Here is a 25899-nt window from a genome sequence, read left to right as displayed (position 1 = left end):
TTAGAGTTTAATAGACTGATAGGCCTATAGGAGTCGACCTCATCTTCTGGCTTCCCTTTTTTAACAAAGCTTATAGCCGCGTCTTGAGTGAAATTCTCCGGAACTGGGTCCCCTCTGAGAATCACATTGAATAGTGTACTTAAAAATACAGCAAGTTGAGGGCAAAAGATCTTATAGATCTCGGACGGAATTCGGTCTGGCCCGCAGGCCTTCACAGCCGGAGATTTATTGCCTGGGTAACTTTGTCGAGGCAAATACCTAATTGCGAAAGCTCTTGCGCCTCAGATGATAGGGTAGGGATGTTTATCTTATCGAGCCAATCTAGAGCGACCCCAGGGCTGGTATTATGTGTCTCGGTATAGAAGTCTTTTTAGTGATTAAGAAAAACCTCTAAGATCTCTGAGGGGAGTGACGTAGAGCGCATAGTAGTTGGATCTAAAAAATGTTTAACGTGATTCGAATTTGATCTCCTTTTTGTAGACCAAGTCAGAAATGTACTTATGTGCTCACTCGGGTTAACTGCGGAATGTATAATTTTATAACCATATAGGAAATCAAACCAAACAAATGAGACCCGCTTGTCTGGCAAGACTATTAAAAGGTTCACTTTTCTCTCACACGATGAAAAGGGCGCCCAGGAAGAGCTACTGATGGGTATTTTTCAAAAACTATGAATGATGTACCCTGTCTAGTGAACTAGTATCTCTAGTTCCATCACATAGTCGTCCCTTGTGAATTCCATACCTTTGACCCTCCACTATTATTTGTATTGTGTCTAATCACTTTTCTCTCTGCCACTGCATGCCATGACTGCAAGAATAACAGCATTGCTTATGTATGACATGACTAAGCGAAATTGTAAATTGTGTACAATTTTTAAATTATACAAGTTACTTACTGTAAATCAGACATCCTTGCATGCCAACTCAAAGTAAAGATTTGCTTTTTTCATCTGTCCTTTTGCATGAAATGATCATACAAAAGTATTAACACACTGCGCATATGTAGCGGGAATTGTAAATGAATAATTATAGTACTTTCTTGAGATTCGGTCCCTAGTAAACTGATTGTGATAGAAGATGGAGCACCAACATCATTTGCTTCACTGTTCAACAACATTTGTGCACTGTCAACAAGACATCATGCACCAAGTTGGCAACCAGTCCCACAAGAGGCTGCAAGATCTCTGGAAAAAATGTGGCAAACGCAAAATGATCAGACATGTCTTTGCGACCCCGGCTGTGCCTTTGGTAGAAACGCAGGTGCACCCAGGTTAACAGAACCCCAAATCCATGGGATACCAGCAGATTGCTCTCAATCAATGTCGTTACTCGTGAGATAATCAGTATCAACAGCAGACGCTTTGGAACTACTTGCCTGAGAACATATAAAGCCTTCAGGGCGATGCCATCTTCCATGGTTCGTTAGAGAGCCACCATGACCCCTGTGAGAAACTCCAAGACACCATGGATTTGGATATTAAGCAGGTATGTCAGATTTAAAGTGGCAACCTATGTTAGAATGTATTAAAAAAAGCACTCAAAATGCCCACAGATATGTTGACTACTGCAACGTACCAGGATCCAGCCGGCTAGCACCACTGTAGCCAGGCTCCCACCCAGGCCTATAAGTTGGCCGGGTCTCACAGGGTCTGAGCACCAGCAATTTTTCTAACCCCTTGGCCGCGGCGGTAATTCCGCCGCCGTGCTGGGGGGAAGAGGAGTCGCCCGGCAGCACCATGCTTGTGACGAAACCACTCCGTCACAGGCTCACTGTGCTTATGACGGAGTGGTTCCGTCACGGCTCTGTCACTCACTAATTCGCCCGCACAGGCGGGGAATCATTGCCCAGTGGGCGGAGCGGCCGCGGCATGACGGAATCACTCCGTCATGAGCACAACGCACCCGTGGCTCGTGACGGAGTGGTTCCGTCACTAGCACGGAAAGGGGTAAAGGGGCCACAAAACTGATCACTATCGGGCTCTGTTTTGTGCTCTGGCAAGGGCGGTCCGTGCAGTGACAGCAAGCACATGGATGTGCGTGTGCTCAAACTGATCTCTTCTCACTCGTGGATAAGTTACGGCATGACGTCATGCCAGGTGAGCGTTGTAGGGGAAGGGAAATCCTTTAAAGAGAGTCATTTTCTCTCTGGATTTTCCTTCTGTCTTTGAAACTCAGGAGCAGCAACATTGCCTTTTTTTTTTTTTTCAAAAACTTTATTCACAGCTGTTTTGTCATCAGGTAGAACAATACATCAAGTATTTCCAATATTACAGCCGGGTTTTATATTTTCACCCCAACACAATCTCCATATCTTATAGCAGTGATAGTCATATAGTACAGCAGCAGCAACATTGTCGTGGTGTCACCAGGGCTTTAAATGGAGCCTTTTTCAATATTATATACAAGCCATAGTTGCTGCTTATTTATCTTATGCAACTAACAATCATTGACAAAGCCAAATAGTCCTGACTTCTTGTATCACATATCTTGATGCAATGCCAGAAACAGCAAAATACAAGTTGGGTGGCACACTATTAAGCTATGCCCATAATTACATTGGCCACGCCCCCTTGAGAGACCCCCCCAGTTTTTTCATCCCACTTAAAGCCCTGCTCACACCTACATTCCAGATTTGCTTTTCTACCGCGCCATGCGTAATAGGTGTTCATATCCAGCAGTTGGGTGGGAAAAGAAATCTAGGGGTCATGCCTAGTGTGGACGTAGTATCTAGCCTGAAGATGATCAAGTTGCTTATGTATGACATGACTAAGCGAAATTGTAAATTGTGTACAATTTTAAAATAATATAAGTTACTTACTGTAAAACAGACATCCTTGCATTCCAACTCAAAGTAAAGATTCGCTTTTTTCATCTGCCCTTTTGCATGAAATGATCTTACAAAAGTATTAACACACTGCGCATATGTAGCGGGAATTGGAAATGATGAATTATAGTGCCTTCTTCGGTCAGCATCTTGAGGTTCGGTCCCTAGTAAACTGATGTTGATAGAAGATGGAGCACCAACATCATATAGTTTCACTGTTTAACGACATAGGTGCACTTTCACCAAGACATCGTGCACCAACTTGGCAACCAGTCCCACAAGAGGCTGCAAGATCTCTTGAAAGAATGTGGCAAACGCAAAATGATCAGACATGTCTCTGCGACCCCGGCTTTGCCTTTGGTAGAAACGCAGGGACACCCAGGTTGACAGAACCCCAAATCTCGGCCGATTTAAGGTCTGAGTCTCTCGGGCTGCGCAAATGATCAGCGGCCATATTAAGTTGGGCACTCGTTGCTCGGCGCTCTAGTCGCCAGTATTTAAAGAACTAGTTATGGCTCCGCGCAGTGGACGCGATCAGCGGTCGTGCCGCAATCACGCCGGAGTCGAGCCAGAGTCCAGCCCGTCTGCGCCCCTCAGCGACAAGGAAGCGCCAGGGGCCAGATATGCTGCTTCCCCGACCTCCTATGCCTCAGGTGAACCCCTATACTCCTTTTCTGCCCTCCGAGCAGTGAAACCCTCTAGGCTGTCTCGCCATTACTCCTTCACCCCTGAAACGCTTGCAAACGCTCCTGTTTGCGGATGTAACGGCACAGCTGCCCTGTGTAAAGCTAACTGTTACCCCCTTCCATTATGGCACTTCTGGCGCCTACCGCTGTCCACACGGGTTTCCTCATTAATTCCCGCTCACTGGTTAAAAATAACATCTCCTTTAGGAATTTCATCTCACTGAGAAAGCCCTCATGGGCTTTTATCACTGAAACATGGGCCACGGACTCGTCTGAACCGGACTTGTTAAATGCTATCCCTGAAGGGTACTCTCTGGCCAGAATGGATAGAGTGGGTCGAGTGGGAGGAGGCCTGGGGATATTGTACCACAGCACTATAAAATGTCGGACTGTCCATCTGTCCTCCCCGCTCGAACGCCTTCATGCGATGCATTTCACTCTTAATCCCTCCCCCACGATCTCCTTCACCGGAATATTGATCTACAGACCCCCTGGCCTCAGGTCCGCCTTTGGCCTAGAACTCCTCAAAATTATAGAGCCCTATAGTGATAGTCCTTGTCTAACCATTCTACGGGACCTTAATTTCCATTTGGAAAATTACAATTCCCCTGACACGGCCCATCTGTAGGACTCCTTATCCTCCTGTTGCTTGCCGCAGTTAGTGACTGGTCCCACCCATCTAGCTGGGCATACCCTGGATGGGGTATTTAGCAATGACCCCCGTCTACAAACTCGTACCCCCTTTCCCTTGTCGTGGTCTGACCATTTTGCTGTTCCCCTTGATTTCTCCTTCTCTCCCCCTACCGGCCCTTTGCCTGATCACACCAAGTGGGTATTGAGGAGGGATTTTGGGGAGATTAACAGCGACTCCTTTACTTCTTTTTTGGCCACACTTAAACCCCGATTTACAGGGGATGTTCACACTGCGGCTCTTGACCTCTCTAACATCCTGGCGGAGGCTGTCGACTCGCTTGCTCCAGCCCGGCAACACTATTCTGCCAGGAAACGGCCTTCAGCCCCCTGGTTCTCTGAATCCCTTAGGATTCTCAGACAAGGATGCAGGAGGCAGGAAAGGCTTTGGAGGGCACACCTGGACCCCATAGAGAAGGATAAACATAAAAACCTTCTCAAAGGCTATAAAGCTGCGGTGTTGACAGAAAAACAGGCCCACTACTCTAAATTAACGTCCTTGCTCAAATCTCCTAGGGATTTGTTTAAGATAGTTGACAACCTCTCCCTTATTCAGACACCTGACCCCATAACAGCCTCCCAATCTCTATTTGACCAGATCTCCACATTCGTCCATGTGAAGATCCTGGATATTCACACAGACCTGGAAATCCTTAATTCTAGTTCCCTACTCTCCACCCCTCCGACCCTTATTACGGAAATCCAAGCGCCTGCCCCCTCCCATTCCCTCTCCCAGTTTCCCCCATCACCTCTGTACATCTCAGTGCGCTGCTGGACAAGATAAAGGCCGGGTCACCACTTGACCCCTGCCCCTTAAAGGTTCTTAAAGATTGCAGACAGACTATTCTGCCCCCGTTGATGGAGGTTATGAATCTGGCCATTTCAGAGGGGGTTTATCCCCTTTCCTGGAAATTGTCCACTATCAAGCCTCTAAGGAAAAAATCTACTTTGGATCCTGGGATATTAAAGAACTTTCGTCCCATTTCCCTTCTCCCTGCCCCTGCTAAACTCTTGGAGGCACATCTTAACCTTCATCTGAGTGCCTTCCTTGACAGTACCAACTCCCTGGATCCTTCACAGCACGGCTTCCGTAGGACTCACAGCACTGAGTCGGCACTTACAGTGGTTGTCGATAGCATCCGGTCCAAGATCGACACCGGCCAGACCACCTTACTGGTGTTATTAGACCTTACAGCGGCTTTCGACACCCTGTCCCCTAACATTAGGTTAGCCGACTCAGCGAGCTGGGAGTCAAGAGTCCCGCACTCAGCCTCCTAACATCCTTCCTCGACCAACGGAAGCAAAGGGTTAAGCTAGGCGAGTACATGTCACCCATCAAGCCTGTGAAGTGTGGGGTCCCTCAGGGCTCCGCTTTAAGCCCAACGCTTTTTAACGTCTATGTTGCTCCACTCGCGAGGCTCATAAGACCCTTTGGGCTAGAAGTTTTTTCCTACGCCGACGTCACGCAGATTATGGCCTCCATATCACAATCTGTGAGCATAACTGCTCTTAATTTTAAAAACTGTATGGAGGCGGTCGCCGGATGGATGGTTAAGAACTTCCTCAAGTTAAATGGGGAGAAAACGGAGGTCCTCATTTTTTGGGGCAAAAGTGAGATTTGGTCAATGGACTGGTGGCCTTCTGTTCTTGGCGCCTGCCCCTTGCCGTCCCTCTTTGCCCGCAATCTTGGGGTCATTCTAGACACTACACTCTCGCTAGACAAACAAGTCAGCAGAACTGTGTCCACTTGTTGCAATGCTCTGCGGATTTTAATAAACATTATTCATTATCTCTCCCCTGATGCACGCAAACAGGTAGTAGTGGCGCTCATTGCTTCCAGACTGGACTATTGAAATGCACTGTATTTGGGCAATAGCAATGGTCTGGTCCAGCGCCTTCAGACTGTGCAGAATGCGGCTGCCCGGTTTGTTGTGGGTGCCCCTAAACGCTCCTCGGGCACGGCTATCAGAAAAAACCTGCACTGGCTCCCCATGCAGGCGAGGATTAATTTTAAGGCTCTTTGCCTTATACATCGTGCCCTTAATGAGACCGGGCCTGAAGCTATTCGTGCTCTTGTGGCCTACTATACTCCAGGCAGAGCACTCCGCTCCTCCGGTAAAAACCTGCTAGCTGTTCCTCGAATATCAATGGGGTGGAAGGGCCTTTCGCTTCCTTGCGCCCAGACTCTGGAATACGCTCCCCAACGACCTTAAGGGGATTTCTTCCCACACTCTGTTCCGTAAAGCACTCAAGACCTGGTTATTTCAAGAAGCCTATTTGTAACTCTCCCCTTGGTGATTTTTGAGCTTTCCGTTTACCATCTTTCAGCGCCTTGACGCCTATGGGTATAGTTGCGCTTTACAAATCTCTATTAATAATAATAATAATAATAATAATAATAATAAAATCCATAGGATACCAGCAGATCGCTCTCAATCAATGTAGTTACTCACAAGATAACCAGTATCAACAGCAGGAGCTTTGGAACTACTTGCCTGAGAACATATGAGGCCTTCGGGGCGATGCCATCTCCCATGGTTTGTTAGAGAGCCACCATGACCCCTGTGAGAAACCCCAAGACTCCATGGATTTGGACATTAAACAGGTATGCCAGATTTAAAGGGGCTACAGATGTTGGAAGGTATAAAAAAAAGCTCCCAAAATGCCCACAGAAATATTGACTACTGCAAGGTACCAGGATCCAGCCGACTAGCACCACTGTGGCCAGGTTCTCACCCAGGGCTTTGAGTGGGCAGGGTCTCACAGGGTTTGAGCATCGGCACTTTTTTTAATGGGGCCTCGAAACAAGTCTCAATCGGGCTCTGTTTTGTGCTCTGGCACAGGCGGTCGGTGCATGTGCTCAAACTGCTCACTTCTCACTCGTGGATAAGTTACGGCATGACGTCATGCCAAGTGGGTGTTGAAGGGCAAGGGAAATCCTTTAAAGAGAGTCATTGTACTAGAAAGACACACCGGTAATTTCTTGAAGTTAGGTTCTTTATTTAAGCCCCCAGCACTGTAGGAATGAATGTACAGCTGGCAGGTAACGGAGCTTCTTTCATAACAGCTACTAGACAATGTTCCCTATTACACATATAAACAATTCTAGATCTAAAGATTCTACACAATAAATCACTCTTAAAGTGATCTACTACAGTCATTTTCTCTCTGGATTTCCTTCCTCTTTTTGAAACTCAGGAGCAGCAACATTGTTGTAGTGTCACCAGGGCTTTAAATGGAGGCTGTTTCAAAATTATATACAAGCCATAGTTGCTGCTTATTTATCTTATGCAACTAACAATCAATGACAAAGCCAAATAGTCCTGACTTCTTGTATCACGTATCTTGAAGCAATGACAGAAACAGCAAAATACAAGTCAGGTGGCACACTATTAAGCTATGCCCTTAATTACATTGCCCACGCCCCTTTGAGAGACCCCCCAGTTTTTTATCCCACTTAAATCCCTGCTCACACTTACATTCCAGATGCGCTTTTCTACCATGTCATGAGTAATAGGTGTTAATACCATCAGTTTGTGGAAAAAGGAATATAGGGGTCACCCCTAGTGTGGACGCATTGTCTAGCCTGAAGGTGCTGTGTTCTAGAACCATCGTTGGTTTGTGTGGGGGTGTTCCTACTTTCGCCATTCTGCTGCAGCGATGGCCAGGCATCGCTGTCTTCTCTTCTGGCGTGGTGTAGATGCTTCTTGGGTGTTTGCTTCTGGAGGGACAGTAGCAAAGATCGACTTCACCACTACACATGTGCTGGCCAGTACAGCCAGGAAGCGCTGCTGAGCAACTGGGAGATGTTTAAAATTAATGGACAAACAAGGGTAGCACACCTTCTCGGCCAAGTAACACGGATTCTGTTTGGTCTACTGTGGTTCTCTTTCCTACGCAGTTCTCCTGAGGACACCTTTACCTCGATATTGTGGCGTGGCACCCTCAGTTCGCGGTGCACTTCAAAAGCGCAGCCATGTTATGTATTCTCCGTACTGGGCAGCATCCGAGGCTTAACTTTTTTCTGACACAAGTGCTTTTGCTATTTTCTTTGTGTAATAGTAGGTGCTGTCGGATTCACAAATGGAGGTTTTTTATTCAGGGTTGGTGGAAAGGACACGTTTTTAGTAGGGATCGTCTGCTGGAATGGGTGCCTTTAAGGAGGAGATAACGTCACACATGAGAAGGATAGGGAGCTGTGAGGAAATTTATGTGGTATCCGGGGATGACATCAACTATGTGTGGAATGTCAGACAGAGTACCTAACAGTTTAGCAAGGGTGGAGTTAAGAGTGATGAGGCAGGTTACGGAAGGCAAAGATTCGGATGCGGGCGAGGAAAACTCAATGCCTGGGAGTAGCACTTGTAAGAAATGAGCGCATACTTTGAAGAGGTGAGGAAACTGTAAAGGGCGGGCCCTAGGCCCTCATGCTGGAAATGACTGAGACGCAGGACACACTGCTTACTCGGTGCAACTTGCCCAGAGCACGTGCGCTCGGCCTCTTTTATTGATGCTGTGTCACATGACCAGTGACATCAGTGGTGGGTGGGTGTTAACTGTAGATACAGGCTTCAGCACTAGACTGCTGACTTATGCTGGGCATTACATCCCTCCCCAAATTGGTTAAAAATTAACCCCAACAGAAAAAGTCCAAAAACCTGTGGGGGGAAAGAACACACAGAAAATAACATTGGACTTGCGTTTTCAAAATGAGTCTCTTTGGCTGCTTGCAAGCCGCAGGCAGTATAGTTCTTGTGTTCAGGACTAATAGTTCTCAGTGGCACGGTTCGCAGTTGTTCGGCGGGTTCACTCTTTGTCTGTACTGTCTGTCTGCTGTTCTAAGCCCTGCCTTTGCTTCACTCCGTTGGTGACGAGAGATAACTGGATGACCCAGGTGTCACCAGTCTTCTGGTTTTGTTCTCTCTTCTGGCTTCGTGATGTTTTCCGGGCAGGCTTTAGTGTTGACTCTTGGCAGGTGAATAGAGTAGGTGCACACATCCCTCTCACTAGGATGCCCCTCTCGCCGGTATTCCTCTGTCACCAGATGTCCGGGAGGACCTCTTCGCCAGGCTTCCACTAGACTGGTGTTTTCGGTCGTGTTGCTCCACCATAGCTTTCGGGCCATGAGCAGGGCGCTCCACGAGCCTCACCGTAGTGTCCTAGTTCCACCTGAAGGTTGAGTCGTAGACTCTTTTTATCGCTCGCGAGGCTTTCATCCCCTTGGGTCCTGCAGACGTGCATCGGTAGACCTGTCTCCCGAGCGGGACTTGCTGCCACCAGAGTCCCTCGAGGCCTCTGATTCTGGTTGCCATGGGCTGGTGCGAGGTAGGTCAGGTCCTCAACTTCCGGAGGCCTGAGTAGTCTCGCCATCCAATCTTCCGCTCAAACCCCAGAAGTAGATGTCGCCAACAGTCTAGCTTGCTCTCTTCTGCGATCATCATGTGGATGGATGGCTCGTAGGTGGTAGTCCTTGTTCTGCGCTGCCGGTGCTCTTGCCAGGCTTGTCTTCCATTGCACTCAGGTGTTCCAGTGCCTGTCCCTTTCCTTCTTTCCGCAGGGGTGGCTTCTTTCTTCTTTTCTTAGTGGCGGCGGTCACTCTGTTCTTTCTTCCTTCTTCTTAACCTGACATTCGTGCCACTCTGATTACTTCTTCCTTCTTTTCTTCTTAGTGGCGGTAGCCACTCTGTTCTTTCTCCTTTCTTCTTTTCTTCCTTTCTTCGGTGGCGGCATGCCACTCCGATCTTTCTTCTTCTCTTCTCCTCTTCTTGCGACGTACCCTGGTTCCCTTTTCTTCATCTTCTCTGGCCAGGCTTCCGCATGCAGCGCGCGCACTCTGAACGTGTCTTCCTGGTCTTGTCCTAGTTCTAGGACACTGTCTTCTTGTCACTCACTTCCAGGGTTAGCGTGACGACCTTCACATCTTCTTCCTGTTGCTTCCGTTAGTTTGTGTGGTTGAAGTTCGTAGGTCCAGGTCCTCGGACCGCGCCTTGTCCGAACTTCTTGGACCTCGTGCTGGTCCCTTCTGCCGAGGTCTGGCAGGTAAGATTCATGGTGCTGAGCTTCTTGGTGCTTGGTGACCATGCTGAGTGGTCATGTTGCTGTTGTGCGGATTCTTCAATGCTGCAGGTTGACTGCGCAACCATTTTCTTTTCATTGCAGTCTACTTGCTTTGGTGCGCAACTGGGTGTGCTCTTCGGGTGTTCCATTGTGACTTGCTGCTTTGGGCTAGTGCTGTCCGCACTGCTGAGCATTTGCGTCATGCGCTTTCGCACTTCCTGGTGCTGTGTTCTAGAACCATTGTTGGTTTGTGTGGGGGTGTTCCTACTTTCGCCATTCTGCTGCAGCGATGGCCAGGCATCGCTGTCTTCTCTTCTGGCGTGGTGTAGATGCTTCTTGGGTGTTTGCTTCTGGAGGGTTGCGTCACCACTCCATGGATCTTCTTCTGGTCGTGCTTCTTCTTTGCGCTGGTGGTTGCGGTCCTTTGTAGTGTCCTGCGTGGAGTTGCTGCACTCCTGACGTGCTTCTGGGGCTTCATGCGCGTTTCTTGGGCTTTGTCGCGTTCTTTACGCTTCTGGCACGTTCCTGCGCCGTCGCGTTTTTTTTTTCAGGCTGTGTGATAAGCTTGGTGGCGTTCCGTGACAGTGTTCTTGCGCACTCTTCACGCGCTCACCATTGTCCTTTCTTTTGTTCTCTTTTTCTTGGGAGTAGCCACCTGCCAGCAGGTGGTTCTCTATCAGTCTCTGGGCATCACTTGTGGGGGGGGGGGCTCCTGTGTTGGCTGTGTTGATTTTGCTTGTCCTGGGTTTGTTTCTTTTCTTCCCTGCAATACTGGGAAAAAGCCACTAGATGGCGCTGCGGGCCTTCAATGTCTTTTGTCTGGTTTCGTCGTGCTGCAGACTGACTCAACGTCCTGGGAGCTTCAGTGGGGCCGAGTTGTGGGCACTAGTGGGCCTCTCTGAAACTGCGGTGACACCTTTGTGCATTCAGCCGAATTAGATGCCTGCTGCCAGAGACACCCTTCCTGCTGGACTCCACTGCAGGCTTTCCTCAACTTCTCCTGTGATTTGGGCGATTTTTCTTCCTCTGCCGGTCACAGTCACATGCATGGCCGCTTCCCGAGGTACTCTGATGCAGTTGGGCAAGGTCGGAGAGACTTCGCTTCACACCTGGTGAGTCCTTTGTCATTTATATTATCCCAGGCCTTTCAGGGGGGCTCAATGCACGTTTAACGTTTGGAGGGAGGGGGCTTATTCTCTCCCGGGCTACGCAGTGGATGCGGGAGTACTCTGCAGTGTGTGTGTGGGCGGCGCTGTCATCACCGCTGCGGGAGGGCTCCGCTTTAATTACTTGTGCATGGGCGCCTTACTGCCAATACTAGCGTCTTTCCTTCGGAGCACCGCCCGTCATGCTGCCAATTCAGTCCTGGGCTTTGGCAGTGGGGGCACCTTGCATTTCCCGTGTAAAGGCAGGGCTCTTTGGCCACACGTTAAAGTCGGGCAGTTTATCATTTTTGAAACTTTCGCACCCCTCGCAGCTGGCCTCAGTCTTCATAGCCTGCGCAGGGGGGGGGCTGGTGTCGTTCCTTGATGCGGGTGGGCTCCGCTTTGATTGTCTGGGCGCCCGGCAGCTCTCCTCACGCTGCGGGCGCTTTCCTTTGAAGTTCTTCGCCTCGCCGCCGCACTCCACACACGCGGCGGGGGACGCTGCCGGCAGGCCGCGGGTGGGCTCCGCGAGCCTTGCTTTACTACGGGGGCAGTAGCGGCCAACGCCGCGTTGCTGCAGGCAGGCCGCGGGTGGGCTCCGTGAGTCGTGCTTTACTTAAGGGCAGTATCGGCCAGTGCCGCTCACACTTTAGGGGACAATGCTTATGTCTATAGCGGGTGGGCTCCGCTTTGTGTAGCTCCGGGCGGCGCTAGTAGGAGGCACCATTTCCGCGGTTGTGATCATTGCGGGTGGGCTCCGCCTTTGATTTCCACATACTTGTGAGCTCACCTTTGGCCAACGGGCCACTCTTGATCCGCGGGTGGGCACCGCAATGGCTCCTGCACAGGTGGGCACAGTCGCGGCCGACGCGGGTGGGCTCCGGTCAGTCCGCTGTTTCTCGGCAGTGTCCTTTTGTTGTGGCGGGCACCGCTCGTCTCGCTCTTCACCCCGCAGGACGCACTTCACGCTTCAGGCAGGCCCGGGGCTTAGCTCACGCCTCGTGGGCCTCTCGGCGGCTGGCACACTTCAAAGGGGGTGTGCTGTCGATGCAGGCAGCTTTACTCTTCCCTTTTCCTCGATGTTTTTTTCTTGGCTGGCACACATGGACACAGCTACCCTCGTCGCCATTGTAAAGGGCGGGCCCTAGGCCCTCATGCTGGAAATGACTGAGACGCAGGACACACTGCTTACTCGGTGCAACTGGCCCAGAGCATGTGCGCTCGGCCTCTTTTATTGATGCTGTGTCACATGACCAGTGACATCAGTGGTGGGTGGGTGTTAACTGTAGATACAGGCTTCAGCACTAGACTGCTGACTTATGCTTGGCATTACAGAAACGTCAGAGTGAAGTGGTAAGAAACACCTGTGAAGAAATGTCAGTGGAGTTGAAGGCTAGGGCAGGGGTCATTTATAAATGTAGCTGAAGCATCCCAACGTGCTACAGGGAAGTGCCAGTTAGAGCCCAAAGGAGGGTGTGTGTGAAGCTCTTTCACCTCCGCCCTCCCAGATAGAGATGGGAGGCTCAAAGCCGTCTCACAGTCTGATCCCCGGCCCTTGGCATCACCTACCCCGAGAGCCCTAGCAGGCAGGCAGCGCACTGAAGAGCAGCAACGCTGACTAGCACAGGCGCCACGAAATCCCGAACACACAAAAACCCCGGGGTCACATGACACACCCTGCGCAAGCCACCAACCGTGAACAAATGAATGAATGAATGAATGAATATTGGACTTATAGAGTGCTAAACTTAGCCCAAGGGCGTCAAGGCACTATGGCAGAACTAATGAGCAGACAAGATGATAAGTTGATACTGAAATCTGTAAACAAAACCAAGTCTTCAAGGCTTTACGGAAGAGAGAATGTGACACCTGACCAGAAAGCTCTGCCGGAAGGGAGTTCCACAACTTAGCAGCAGCAACTGCGAATGCTCTACCTCCCCATTTTGCCTTATTAAACCTCAGCACTGTTAACAGATTCTTATCTGCAGAGCAGAGCTGTCTAGTTGGAACATAGCGATGGATAATTGCCTTAATACCATCAGGGTCTGCGCCATAAAAGGCATTATACAGAATGTTTTTAAGAGGATCCTACGGTCCCAAGGAAGCCAGTGTAGCGTCCTAAGCTAGTCTGAGACTGAGTGGAATTTTGGAAGACTCATTACCAGCCTGGCCGCAGCATTCTGCACCAGCTGCAAACGTCGCTCAAGGCCTTTATTAATGGCCAAATACAGGGTATTACAGTAATCCAATCTGGACATTATGAAGGCAATAACAGCCGGTTTGCGTGAGTCAAATGAGAGAAAATGGGAGATTTTCCTGAGGATCCTAATAATCCCAAAACAAGTGTACACTGTCCTACTGACCTGCCGTCTCAAGGAAAGTGAGTTGTCCACTAAAATCCCTAAGTTTTTCCCATGGGATACAGGGCATGTCCGGCCACCATTCGCTGGACCAAATGTCCAGTTTGCTGCCGAAGATCAAGACCTCAGTCTTCTCCCCGTTTAATTTCATCAAATTAGCCACCATCCAGGAGGAGACGGCCTGCATACAAATCCTAAAATTAAGGGCAGAGTCCTTAATATTATGAGTGATGGACACCAGTATTTGGGTGTCGTCCGCATAGGACAATACCTCCAACCCAAAGGATCTCACCACCTTAGCAAGCGGAGCCACATAAAATAATAAAAAGTGTTGGGCTCAGGGAAGAGCTCTGAGGAACACCACATGACAGGGAATTTGAGGCCGAGTAAAATTGGCCATATTTCACTGTCTGTGCCCGGTCACTAAGAAGTTAATCAAGAAACCCCAGGGCCGATCCCCGACCCCTATCTCTCTGAGACGCTCAACTAGCCTCAGAGGAGATAGGGTATCAAAAGCTGGGGTGAGGTCAAGTAGAACTAACAGCGTGGTATACCCTGCATCCACTTGAGTATGGATATTGTTAAATACAGCAGTTAATGCAGTTTCCGTGCTGTGATGGCTTCCAAAACCATGTTGTGAACCACCGAGTAATTGGTGATCCTTTAAGTAAGCGCTAAGGTGGGAATTTAGATAGGTTTCCAAGATCTTAGCTGGAACAGGAAGCAATGAGATCAGGCAATAGTTTTTCAATACTGTGCGGTCCAAAGAAGACTTCTTTAAAAGTGGCTTTACCACTGCAGTCTTCCACAGGGTAGGATACTGTCCTCTGAAATAACTACATGCAATACATCAGTAAGGTGTGGAACAATTACTTTTTGACCAATTTTTAGCACCTTAAGGCGTCAGGGATCCAAAGGGGAACCAAATTTGACTCCTTCTAGAAGCCGATCAGTAACATCAGGCGCTAAACATGGAAAAGTAAGTAGCCTGGGAGAGTCCTCCATAGAAGCATCTTTGTTAAGAAGGGAGGTAGACTGAGCAGGCGACCCCGTGTTGGAGGCTTCCAGCAAGGACTAAATGTCTGAGATTTTAGTCAGAAAGAAGTTGAAATTTTATCACAGAACTCCTGAGAAAACTCTGAAGGGTCTGTGACTGGGGGGAAAAATAAGGGAGTTGATGAAATAAAAAATATCCCTAGAGGATTTCATTGACTCTGATCTTTCAAAAGTATAACCCCTTTTCTTCAATAATAGCCGCTTTATATTCTTCCAGACACTGCTTGTGCAATTCCCTACCCAATGGCGCTAGGTCTGTACGCCACAGCCTCTCCTGTCTGCGGCACACCTGTCTCATCTATCTGAGTTTCAGAAAACCAGGGAGAAGAGGGATTACTTCTTGCTGAATAGTGCTTGCTCACTTGCGCTAGGGTGTCCAATGCTACTGCCAGTTGTTGCAATAGTTCAGCTGATGCCAGATTAGCATTGTGGTGCCCGGAGGGCTGAAAGTTATTAAAGAGGTTAGTGAGCGCTTCCTTACTAATGAGACTAAGGGTTCTCCTTTCCTTCCAATTTCTGTTTTCAGAAATACCACTCCGTGATGTCGCGATACGTAAGTCAAAAGGGATGGCAAAGTGATCAGACCAAGCTAGAGGAATATGGTCTCCCACCATGATTCAAATACCATCTAGGATATGTCCCGCCATAAGGGTGGGACTCCTAACTAGCTGTGTGAAGCCGCAACAGCTCAGGGTTTCGACCAGGATTTGGGTATCCTTACACAGTCTCCTATCTAAAGGGAAATTAAAATTGCCCAGAAGAGCGCTTCCAACCATTCCGAGGGCCCGGGGGTTGGTCCAGCCATTCCAGTGGTTGAAAAGGATGCATATCTGTTGTGCAGCTGCATCCTCGGCTCACACAGATGGGAGCTTTCAATTATGTAACTTGTCTGGCAGTGTCACTCTCCCAATCTGGCCGCCCCCGCTGCAGCCATATCTTGGTGCCTTCCGCTCTCTAACATTTGAAGAGAACTGGAAGGAACCCTGAGGCTGTGCTGCAATACCCATAGGAGAGGCGGACCATTGCCTGCTATAGCAGCAGCTGAATGCGTTTATCTAAAAAAAAGCATATGCAATAGGTGTCGCATTTACTCAAGACCTATTGCATTTCAAACGGAGTACAGGCGACACAGCACAAAGGGGGAAATGGGGGGGGTGAGAAGCCATCGGACTGCAGGAGGGGGGCAAAGAAAGAAGTCTGTGCAGTTAAACGGCCAGTAGCTATGGAAAGACACAAATGACGACATGGCTATCATGGGGAGGGACTAACAAGCCTAGAACCAATCGTAAGGTACAATTTAGGACTTACGCCAATGAAAAAGATGGTTTGAAAGTGGGCGGAACTTCCTGGAAGCTTCCACACTATAATGTATACTGCATGCCTTGCAAAGCGAGCAGCGCATGCGTGCAACGCTAGGCTTGACCTAAAAATGACAATTGTGCTTCTATACAATTACAAAATTGACCTGCTGTCTCTGTTAATACATACCTCAATGTTAACGCACAACAACAGAGATATCAGATCATTCATATTGAGTGGACTGCAGCTCAGTTTACAACTCTACAAATGATATGCCCATACTACATCGAGAGTCCAAAGATTACCTTACATGTATACATGCTACAAAGCGTACACTTTGTTGCAACTGGTATAGTTTGCTTCCCAAAATAAGTTACCACCACTTTGTGAACAGATGGAATATACCATACTATTAAGGGCCTTAGACACAGTCCCTATGTACACCTAGCTGTTAGACCCGCGATCCATCATCCCCAATTTGTACCTATTTTACAATTTGGAAAATGGCACACAAAAAATAGAAGTAGATTTGCTGCTTCAGGTCGCAGCACCGATTCGTAACAATGCAGATACTAATATTGGAAGCACATTAGTGTATTCGAAGCAATTAGAGTAGAAAGGAGCCAGGTAGATATATCCAGTTGCTCGAAGGAGAGACGTTGAAATCTTTTGAAACATTAGCAGAGAATTCTCACTCTGTAAAACATTGGGGTGTCATAATCAGCTATTATCAACCTCTAGTATTACAATCATACATCATGACCTGCGTTCCGTTCGGAGGGGTTTTGTCAGGCCATTACTGTGTCTTATTGACTATTCTCGAAATGTGCTCCGACATTTACGAAACTTCACTGTCGAGCAGCACTGAACAAAAATTATGCTGAAAAAGGCTGAGCCTTGACTTCAGCTGTGGGAGTCAGTTATCAGCAGAGTGGTTCTATAGCAGGTTATCCTCCTCACCATCTATAATTTCTCTTTCCACCTTTCGCTTCCTCTTCTCCCCGAGTTAAAGTGTCCGATTTCTCTCATGTTCATAGCTTCTGCGAACAAATTCCCTGGTTGAATCTCCTCCTCCAGCAATGGGTCAAAATGTGCGTGATCTCATCGAAAGTTCATTTCAGATCTTGCTCAGACAGGTCGAAGAGGTAGAAGTTTCATATTTATTTATTTAGGATCTTGGAACTCCAAAGAGATCCACATAAAATTGAAATATAAATTTTCAAAACATTAAAATATGATATACAAATACCCTAAGTAATATAAAACATCAGATAAAACCAATTTTAATAATAATACCCACCACATAAATGTTTTAATACATATCTAAAAAATACTTTAAGATGTCAAAAATCCTATGGCAAAACATTTCATTTGGTGGTTCATAAATGGAATCTGTCAGTGCAGAGGCAGAGAGAATAGATAATTGTAAACAGATTGGCCTCATCCATTTATGTTGATACAATAATAGGGCGGGACAAATAAACAGCACATGAGTAACATCCTGGATAGAATTATTGCACAAATTACAGACTGGAGAAGAACCATACCATTTAGATAATACGTTGTTTAGAGGGAGTATACCTTGCCTCATTAATAACCAAAAGCGGCGTACTCCATGGGGCAGGTTCCAAGTGATATAAGCCTATACTTTGTTTATCACACAGGAGTCAATAGACCGGTAGGCGCCTCTCTTTAGAATACGGGCTTCCCTATCCCTGGTGAAGCTCAATTTCCATGTGGCCTGTTTCAAAGTGGCTTTTAATTGATATGGCGATAGGTTGAAAAGTACAGATTAATCCAGTTGTAGCAAGTCAACCGCAGCTCTAAAATTTTTAACAATTAATGACTGCTCATTTAAACTTCCAAATAATTCTTTCCAGATAAAAGATCTTAATGTACCAGGATCACCTTTTACAAGGCTTGCAACCCATCGCACTATCCCCGCAATCCCTGTACCCAGGTACTTCTTAGACCAAATTCCAACCTTAGTGCAGCCATGGGACAAGCAGAGTTAACTGAGGCTAGGCTCCATAAAATTTTGCCTTCTGTTGTATTTAAAAAGCCCCATTTTCCAAAGTCAAGTAATTCAATACCATACAACAGGGAGGCAGGAATTGTAGCAAAAAATACCTCTAATAAAAGTGCAAAATGTCTCCTTCCAGTTGATCTATAGAGGGAACCCAAACTTTTCCCCTGTGTAATTGCTTTATGAATATTATTTTCTATGTGGCCTTTATCATTTAAATTGCTACACACCGTTTTCCCCAAGAAAACATATGATTTGACAAGTTCCAGTTCTTGTCCACTGACAGACCAAACGAAATTCCCATACTTCAACTTTTTTCTTTTGTGCATGCACATTACTTTACTTTTAGATACATTTATCTTTAAATAGTGGGCCTTTGCATATTCATGTAGCGCCTGCAGATGACTATTTAATCCCCTCGGCGTCAAATCCAGTATTAATATGTCATCCGCATAAAGTAAACAAACAATTGGTTTTTCCCCCAGTAATTGGGCGAAACCCTCACTTTGGGACAAAGCATGGGGAAGGTCAGATATATATAGGGAGAATAGTAGAGGTGCCAATAAACATCCTTGTTTTTGGCCATTTACAGTGGGGATAGTATCTGTATAGAGAGCATAGACTAACTCCAAGAGGATGGCTGGCATACCCAGGTCCGACAGTTTTCTCCACAGCAAAAGACTATCTACTTTATCAAATGCTTTGGAGAAGTCTATAAATGCTGTGTACACTCTTCCTCCTCTAACTTTAACATATTTTTCGTTTATTACCTGTAGAGCCGTTAGGTTATCGATAGTTCCATGTTTTTACCTCAACCCGGTTTGTTCAAAAGGTAAGATTTTACCCACGTCCACCCAGTCATTTATTTGCACCAAGAGGCATTTAGCAAAAACTTTACCTACAGCGTTTAAAAGAGCAATTTGACTGTAGTTATTTGGGACATCTCAATCTCCCTTCTTGAACAGGGGGACTAATATACTCCCCTTCCAGGATGGGTGGACCGTTTTATCTGCATAGCAATAATTGAACACTGGATAAAGGATTTCACTCCAAATTGTACTGTTTTGTTTTAAAACCGTAATCGGTAGGTCATCTGGGCCCATCACCCCGGAGGATCACATCCCCTTGATCGCCATTTCAATATCTTTTTCAGATGGCGAGCCATACAATGAAGGGTCTTTCTTTAGTCCAAGACGGTCAATTGCGGTTCCATACTTGCATATAAGTCCTGAAAATAGCTAACCTATTTCTGCTCCTCAATGGCAACTGGGAGTGGTCTTGATCTAGCTCTACATCACTCCCCGATGAGAGACCAATACGTTCTTACTTGACCTTTTGACACTGCTTCTCTCAGTTTCATCCAGATGTTATCTTCCCTCTCTTTTCTTAACCTAACCTTTGCCCTAGTCCTCCTCCTCTTTAATAGTAATATTCTACGATATCTATCAGAGGAGTAGTACAAGTACTGTTCTCTAATCAATTTGTTTATTTCAAGATTAAACGGGTATAGGGATATGGGAACTACTTTAGTACTTCTTTTTTGATTTGACTTCTTTGCAATATATATCGCTTTAATCATAAAAGCATTAACACTGGCAATTTCTAATCCATTCCAGTTAGACAAATTCTCTACAGTGACCTCTAAGATACTAGCCAGGCCCAAGATGGCCTTGGTATCCCAATGACATTTCCCTGATTTCTTAGCAAAACCAACAGCTTCACCGTTTAGTGCCCATGGATCGCTCAAGAGTAAATTTAAATTAACAGTGAGAGTTAATACTTTGTGGTCACTGTAGAGAGAATTGGAAACCATAAGATCTTTCAATAAGAAGAAGGAGGTACTTCTCACTGCCACGTAGTCTAGAATAGATTCTCTGCTATTAGACTTACAAGTAAAGTTTGCCGGTGTATTAGAGGGGAATGTTCCATTTACTATAATCCCATCAACTTTCGTTAGTTCATCAAGGCGCATTTTCCCTCTCCTATTTGTCCTAATATTTTGTGGAAAGAGCGCTTGTGGGATCTGTAGGGATTCTTCTTTTTCCTTATTTCGGAATATGTCCAAAGTAGAAGTAGAGATTTTACAATTCAGATCCCCTACCAATACTATATGAGGGAAGAGTTCTACTTTATTGACTTTCTTAATGTATGAGAAAATCTTCTTCAAGAGTACATCGTGACAGGCGTCAGGTGGAATATAAGCGTTTATCAACGTCAATGGTTTACATTTTACATTATTGTCAGGAACATACAATGTTATTGCCAAAAAAAGGTTACTAGGATCTTTATAGTAGTCATATTTCCATTTTATCTTATTTGACAGCAGGCATGCCACCCATCCCTTTGCATGTCCTCTCCTGGATGGAATTGCTTTACAATCTAAAGTAAAATAATCCTTGCATAAAAGTTCCTCTGTACACCAGGTCTCTTGAAGACAAATCATGTTTGCATCTAGTGCACATAAGTATCGTAACTTTTCCCTACTATTCTTTATTCCTGCAGCTTTCCATGATATTATTTTTAATTCATTGCTAGAACGATGGTTGTTGTGGAAGTTTATTATTAGATCTGCGAGATAGAACACCAGGTAACCAGTTCCATTTTGGACTCTCTTCTTTGGGGTACCATTGAAAGGAAAGTGGGATGGAATCTTTAAATTTCACTTGTCTGCCATTTTTTGTAATACAGATTTTTAATTCCTCTGTTTCATACGGGCGATCTCTACTGCATGAATCTAAATGTGTTAACAAAGATCGAGAGCTCTATTTCGGGGTTTCTCAGAAAATGGGATAACATCAATCCCCCTACTTTGTAGGTCTTCTGACCATTGTAATATAAGGTTTGCAATAATTTTGGAATGAAACCTTACCCTCGATTTATAGCCAACTTATGTTTTTAAGATGGAGACTAAGCTTATATCACTGCTTTGAATACGTTTCAAACTTTCAATCTCCAGAAGACATTTGAGAAGCGAAGTCCTTTTTAATATTAAATCCGTATCAAACAAAGGCATGAAATCTAACTGTACTTTCCCTGATGCGTTCAACATCAGTTATCTCAGACTTACCTCTAATTTTTACAATGCCAGAGAAGGGGACAGCCAAAAGATTAAGTACTGAAGAAAATAGGCTAACAGACCTCGGCTAATCCGTTAAAAGTGTTGGAAACCCCTCTATTGCGGTATTATCAAGAACTGTTATGAGGTATGCAATATTCGAGGGGGGAGCTTCATAGGCCAACATTGGCCCTATTGCTAGATCTTTGTTCTCCGGATTCACAAGATCAGCTTCATCTTTCTGGATCATATCTTGTGATACATTTTGCAGTGTTTCGGGGGAAGATTCCTTACTAACTGAGGCCTCAATGTTTTCTTTTATTGTTTTAAACCTAATTTTTCAGTTTATACATCTTAAAACCAATAACATACAACTGGCATCTATTCAGTGTATGTACGCAGATCGATGACCTCATTAACGGCACTTAGGATGACAGGCGGCAACAGGGAGGGAAAGGACACATAGGGAAGGGATACAAAAGCATATATTAATAGTGCCGTGAGAAGAACCAGGCACATCGCTGATACAGACGATAGATATCACTGTGGTCCACCCCCCTGCTCCCCATCAGATCCAAACCCTACGGGCATGTCCAGCCCACCACTCCCACTGACAGTGGTGTCATGTGAGGAGATCTCCCATTCAGCCATCCCCGACGCACACATAACGCACCAAGCCATTAAGTCGTCCTGCAGCTTCTCATCCCTCCAAGTGAGCTGCATCTGAGTTTCCTCAGCCAGGGACCACTCCCACACATCTCTAAGTCAGGTGGAGACCTCCAGGGCACCTGCCCTATCCAAGTGAGACACTGGGGTTCGGTAGGTGCGGTGTAAAAAGTTAAAGTGCGTCAGTTTAAATTTTGCGTTGCATGAGGCCTTGCGGTAAGGGAACCTATACGCGTCCACTGTTCCTGGATCGGTGGAGCACGAGATCCGCCTCCCAGGCCGCCCGGGATGGTGGCACCGGGGGGGAAAAAGAAATCCTGTTTCATGGTCTTATAGAGAAGTGAAATCAACCTACACCCCTTGCCGCAGGAAAGAAGGATGTCCAGGGTGTGGGTCAGTGGTGGTGCATCTGGGTACTGGGGCCAGGTGACATTACCAACACCCTGGAGACCCCCGAAGTGCAAATACTGTCCTTGACCAATGCCAAAAGCCTTCTCTGCCTGCTCGTAGGTAATGAAGGACTCGTTAGGGTAAAGCTCAGCCATAACTTCACAGCCACCCTCCCTCCAGGAATGAAAGGACATATATTGCTCTATATCGATGAAGGGGGCCAGTATCCAAATCGGGAGCTCCCTGTGAAAGGGTGTTCCCCGTAAGATTCTCTCAACAAACCACTGCCACACAGCGGCCGTATGTCGCACAACATAAGGAAGGGACGTGTCCGCCCCCCTACCTTGCATCAGGGCCATCTGCAGCGCCTGGATATCTACCGTACCAGAGATGAGGCGCGTCTCCCCGTTGTCAGCGTCCGTAAACCAACAGGCTGCATGTTGTAACTGGGCCGCATAATGATATAGATCAAAGCGCGGGGTGTCAAGGCCCGCCTCCTTGTAGCTGCGAACAACGGTATGGAGAGAGGACACATTAATTTCTGAAGGACATACAACGTCCTAGGGAGCATCGCCATCTTGGCGACGGCCAGTCTTCCCATTAACCTGTGTGGTAAAGAATTCCAGAAAGACACCGACTGCTGTAAGGACGCGATTATACGATCGACATTCTGGGCTAACGCCTGTGCGTCTGTCGGGCCACCCGTATACCAAGATAACTGAATCCCTCCCGTTCCTAGCGCAGTCCGAGGTCTGGTAGGTCTCCCAGTGGCACCGAATCCAACCCTGTCAGTGGAATGATCAGGGACTTATGGCGGTTGAACCGTAGCCCCGATACTCCCCAAAATTGGTCTAAGTGTTGCAGCAGTACCAGCAATGCGTCCCGGGGTGCGGACAGATAAAACAAAATTGCACGTGTCCTCCACTCTGACACTCCACTGCTCCATGTCCGTTCGGACCCGAATAGCGAGGAGCTCAATGGCTAGGGCAAATAGTAGCGGCAAGAGGAGACAGCCTTGGCGAGTACCCCGCCCCAGCCGCCATGCCTTGGATCGCGCGCCCCCAAGTTTCATCCTGGTGCGAGGGGCCGTATACAAGATGCGAATCCAGCGACAGAAATTAGGGCCTAGCCCCATGGTACGGAGAACCTCAAGAAGATAACCCCAATTGACAGTGTTGAACGCTTTGGCAAGGTCAATGGATACCAACGCAATCTGCTCTTCCTGACCCCGCACCTCGTGTAGAATGTGATTCAGCCTTCGTAGATTCATAGCCGCATTACGTCCCGGTATGAAACCGCACTGGTCCTCATGGACCAGGTGAGTCATGTATGGCGCTAAGCCCATGGCTAGAAGCTTACACAAAATGTTAACATCTGTATTGATTGTCGTGATCAGGCGATACGAAGAAGGCTCGTGGGCATTCCCCCTAACACCCCCCCAGCTTCAGGATCATGCATATTTCCCCCAGCGTCCTGCTCGGCAGAAGAATCCCACGATCAAACGCTTCAAGATAAACCTGATGTAGGAGTTGGGGGAGTGTACCCTCGAAGGCCTGATAAAACTTGGCCTTCGGTAGGTGCTGCAATGCGGCACAAACCTCACCCAGCGTTAGAGCTCCATCGAGGTCCTCCTGTGCCGACTTAGGGAGAGACTGCAGGGCCAGTTCCCGAAGGTAAGGGAAATAAGATGTCTCAGTAACAGTGGGGTCCGTAGCGTACACCTGCTGGAGATGTGACCGAAGGACACGCAGCAATCCCACTTCCGAGCTGACCAAGCCCCCCGTAGGCCTGCGCAGGGCCACAATCCGCTCCGGGGTCCTCTCCCGTCGAAGAATCATAGCCAAGAGTCGACCAGATTTATCCCCCTTCCTATGAAGACGCTGCCTATATTGTGTGAGGGTATGTTTATCGAGCCTACCCAGAATATCGTGGATGCGGTTCCGGGCATCATGCTCCTCCTCTCTCGTCATAGTGCCATGAGTCTCAGAGGTCTGCAGGTCTAAGAGGCGGCTTTCCACCTCCTTTAGCTCTCGTTGGAGCTGCTTCCGGTCCCCATAGGTTAGGCTAATGCACGCCCCCCTCACCACCGCCTTTAGGGCATCCCATTTCGTGGCCAGTGAGAGGTCTCTCCCCCCCAGTTAAGGTCCACGTAGTCAGCAAAGGCAGTATCTATGTGGTGCTTCCCTACCTGGTCCTCAAGGATCTCCGTCGGTAACCTCCAGGTCCGGGGGCGACACACCGGGCCCCCCAAGTCACCTCACACGCCACAGGGGAGTGATCAGAAAGGAATCGTGCCTGATGGGTAACCTCAAGAGGCATGGTGGCCTCTAGGTGCGCAACTAAAATCCTATCCAAACGACTATGTGTATTGTGAGTGGGGGAAAAGCAGGTGTATACTTTTTGAGTCGTTTGCCTCTGGCGCCAGATATCAGGAGCTCCTATATTCCCCATGACCTCCCAGAGTTTTTCTGTCGTGCGTGGCTTCGTACCTGCATGGGGTGGGAACCTGTCAAGAACGGGGTCCAGGACGCAATTAAAGTCCCCAAACCAAAGCAGCGATACCACCAGTTCCGGGACCAGTGCCTCCTGCAGGGACTGTAAAAAGTCTGGGTCATCAGTATTCGGGGCGTAGGAGTTCAGTATGGCGACATCCCTGCCATCTAGTTTAGCTCTAAGGAGCAGGTACCTCCCATGCCTCCACATACTGGACAGCAAACAGGACTCGGGGGGGCTACCCACACTAGGACCCGCTCGCATATGTAGAAAAGGATGAGTGGGAAACCTGTCCCTGCCATTTTTTCCCCAGTTTTTGAGCCCCGTCATCCGTGAGGTGAGTTCCCTGGAGGCACTCTATCAAGACCTTGTGCCTGCGAAGGGAGGATAGGATCCTATATCTCTTGGTGCACGTACCCAGCCCTCTCACATTCCAACTCAGGAATTTATGCCCCATGTAAGGCGAAATAACCCATCATGCCGTAGTCCACGTCCCATGCAGCCACACCGCTCCTGTGCCCGAAATGCAGTACAGACGATGCCTGGAAAAAACAACTACCCCCGCAGACCCCATCCCACGAGCAACTTACTGGCAACAACAAAACATGCAGAAATGCCCTTCCCGTGCTGGTGCCAGGACGTGCACAGCCAACCCATGAGCCCAACCAAGCCAAACTACCCAACAGGTGGAGAAGACAACCCCACTTCCCCAAGTCCAGCGCCCGACACATGCCAGCCGCCCCAGTCATTATGCAGAGTTTCAAGACAACTAAATAAGCGTCTGAGGAACCATTAAGCCCCCTCCCAATGCAGCGCCACAATGCGTATCTCGTTGCCTCAGAAATCCTGGGAGAAGGTGCCTAGAGCCCCCAGGGCAATGCACTGGCAGCGAGCCCTCCCCGACTTGGGGCAACAGCATGCCACCTCTCTATGCATTATCCCCCCGCCACCTACATGTGCAGGAGTGATTAGCCAGAATACCTCATGGGTATCAATCCCCAGTGTTTAAATGGCAGGCTGTCCCCCCACCACAACAGTATGAGCAAGGAAACATAGGAAGGATACCATCCTCAAGGCAGGACCGGGGGGCAGTAAGTGAGCCCCTGACAGTCTCAGGAACAGTGTCTGTAGTTGGCTGTAGGGTTTCCGG

General features: G+C 47.7%; 1 protein-coding gene and 1 pseudogene across 1 annotated transcript in view; one reads left to right on the top strand and one right to left on the bottom strand.

Annotated features, from left to right (window-relative positions):
• Positions 1-25899, top strand: part of KANSL1L (KAT8 regulatory NSL complex subunit 1 like) — a 2604205-nt gene that overhangs the window by 1213550 nt on the left and 1364756 nt on the right. The gene's annotated exons all lie outside the window — the stretch shown is intronic.
• Positions 949-24226, bottom strand: LOC147730743 (uncharacterized; annotated as a pseudogene).

Source organism: Lissotriton vulgaris, chromosome 2_1 (genome assembly GCF_964263255.1).
Source record: "Lissotriton vulgaris chromosome 2_1, aLisVul1.2, whole genome shotgun sequence".
In the NCBI taxonomy this organism is placed as follows: Eukaryota; Metazoa; Chordata; class Amphibia; order Caudata; family Salamandridae; genus Lissotriton; species Lissotriton vulgaris.
This window is presented reverse-complemented; position numbering and strand designations above follow the sequence as displayed.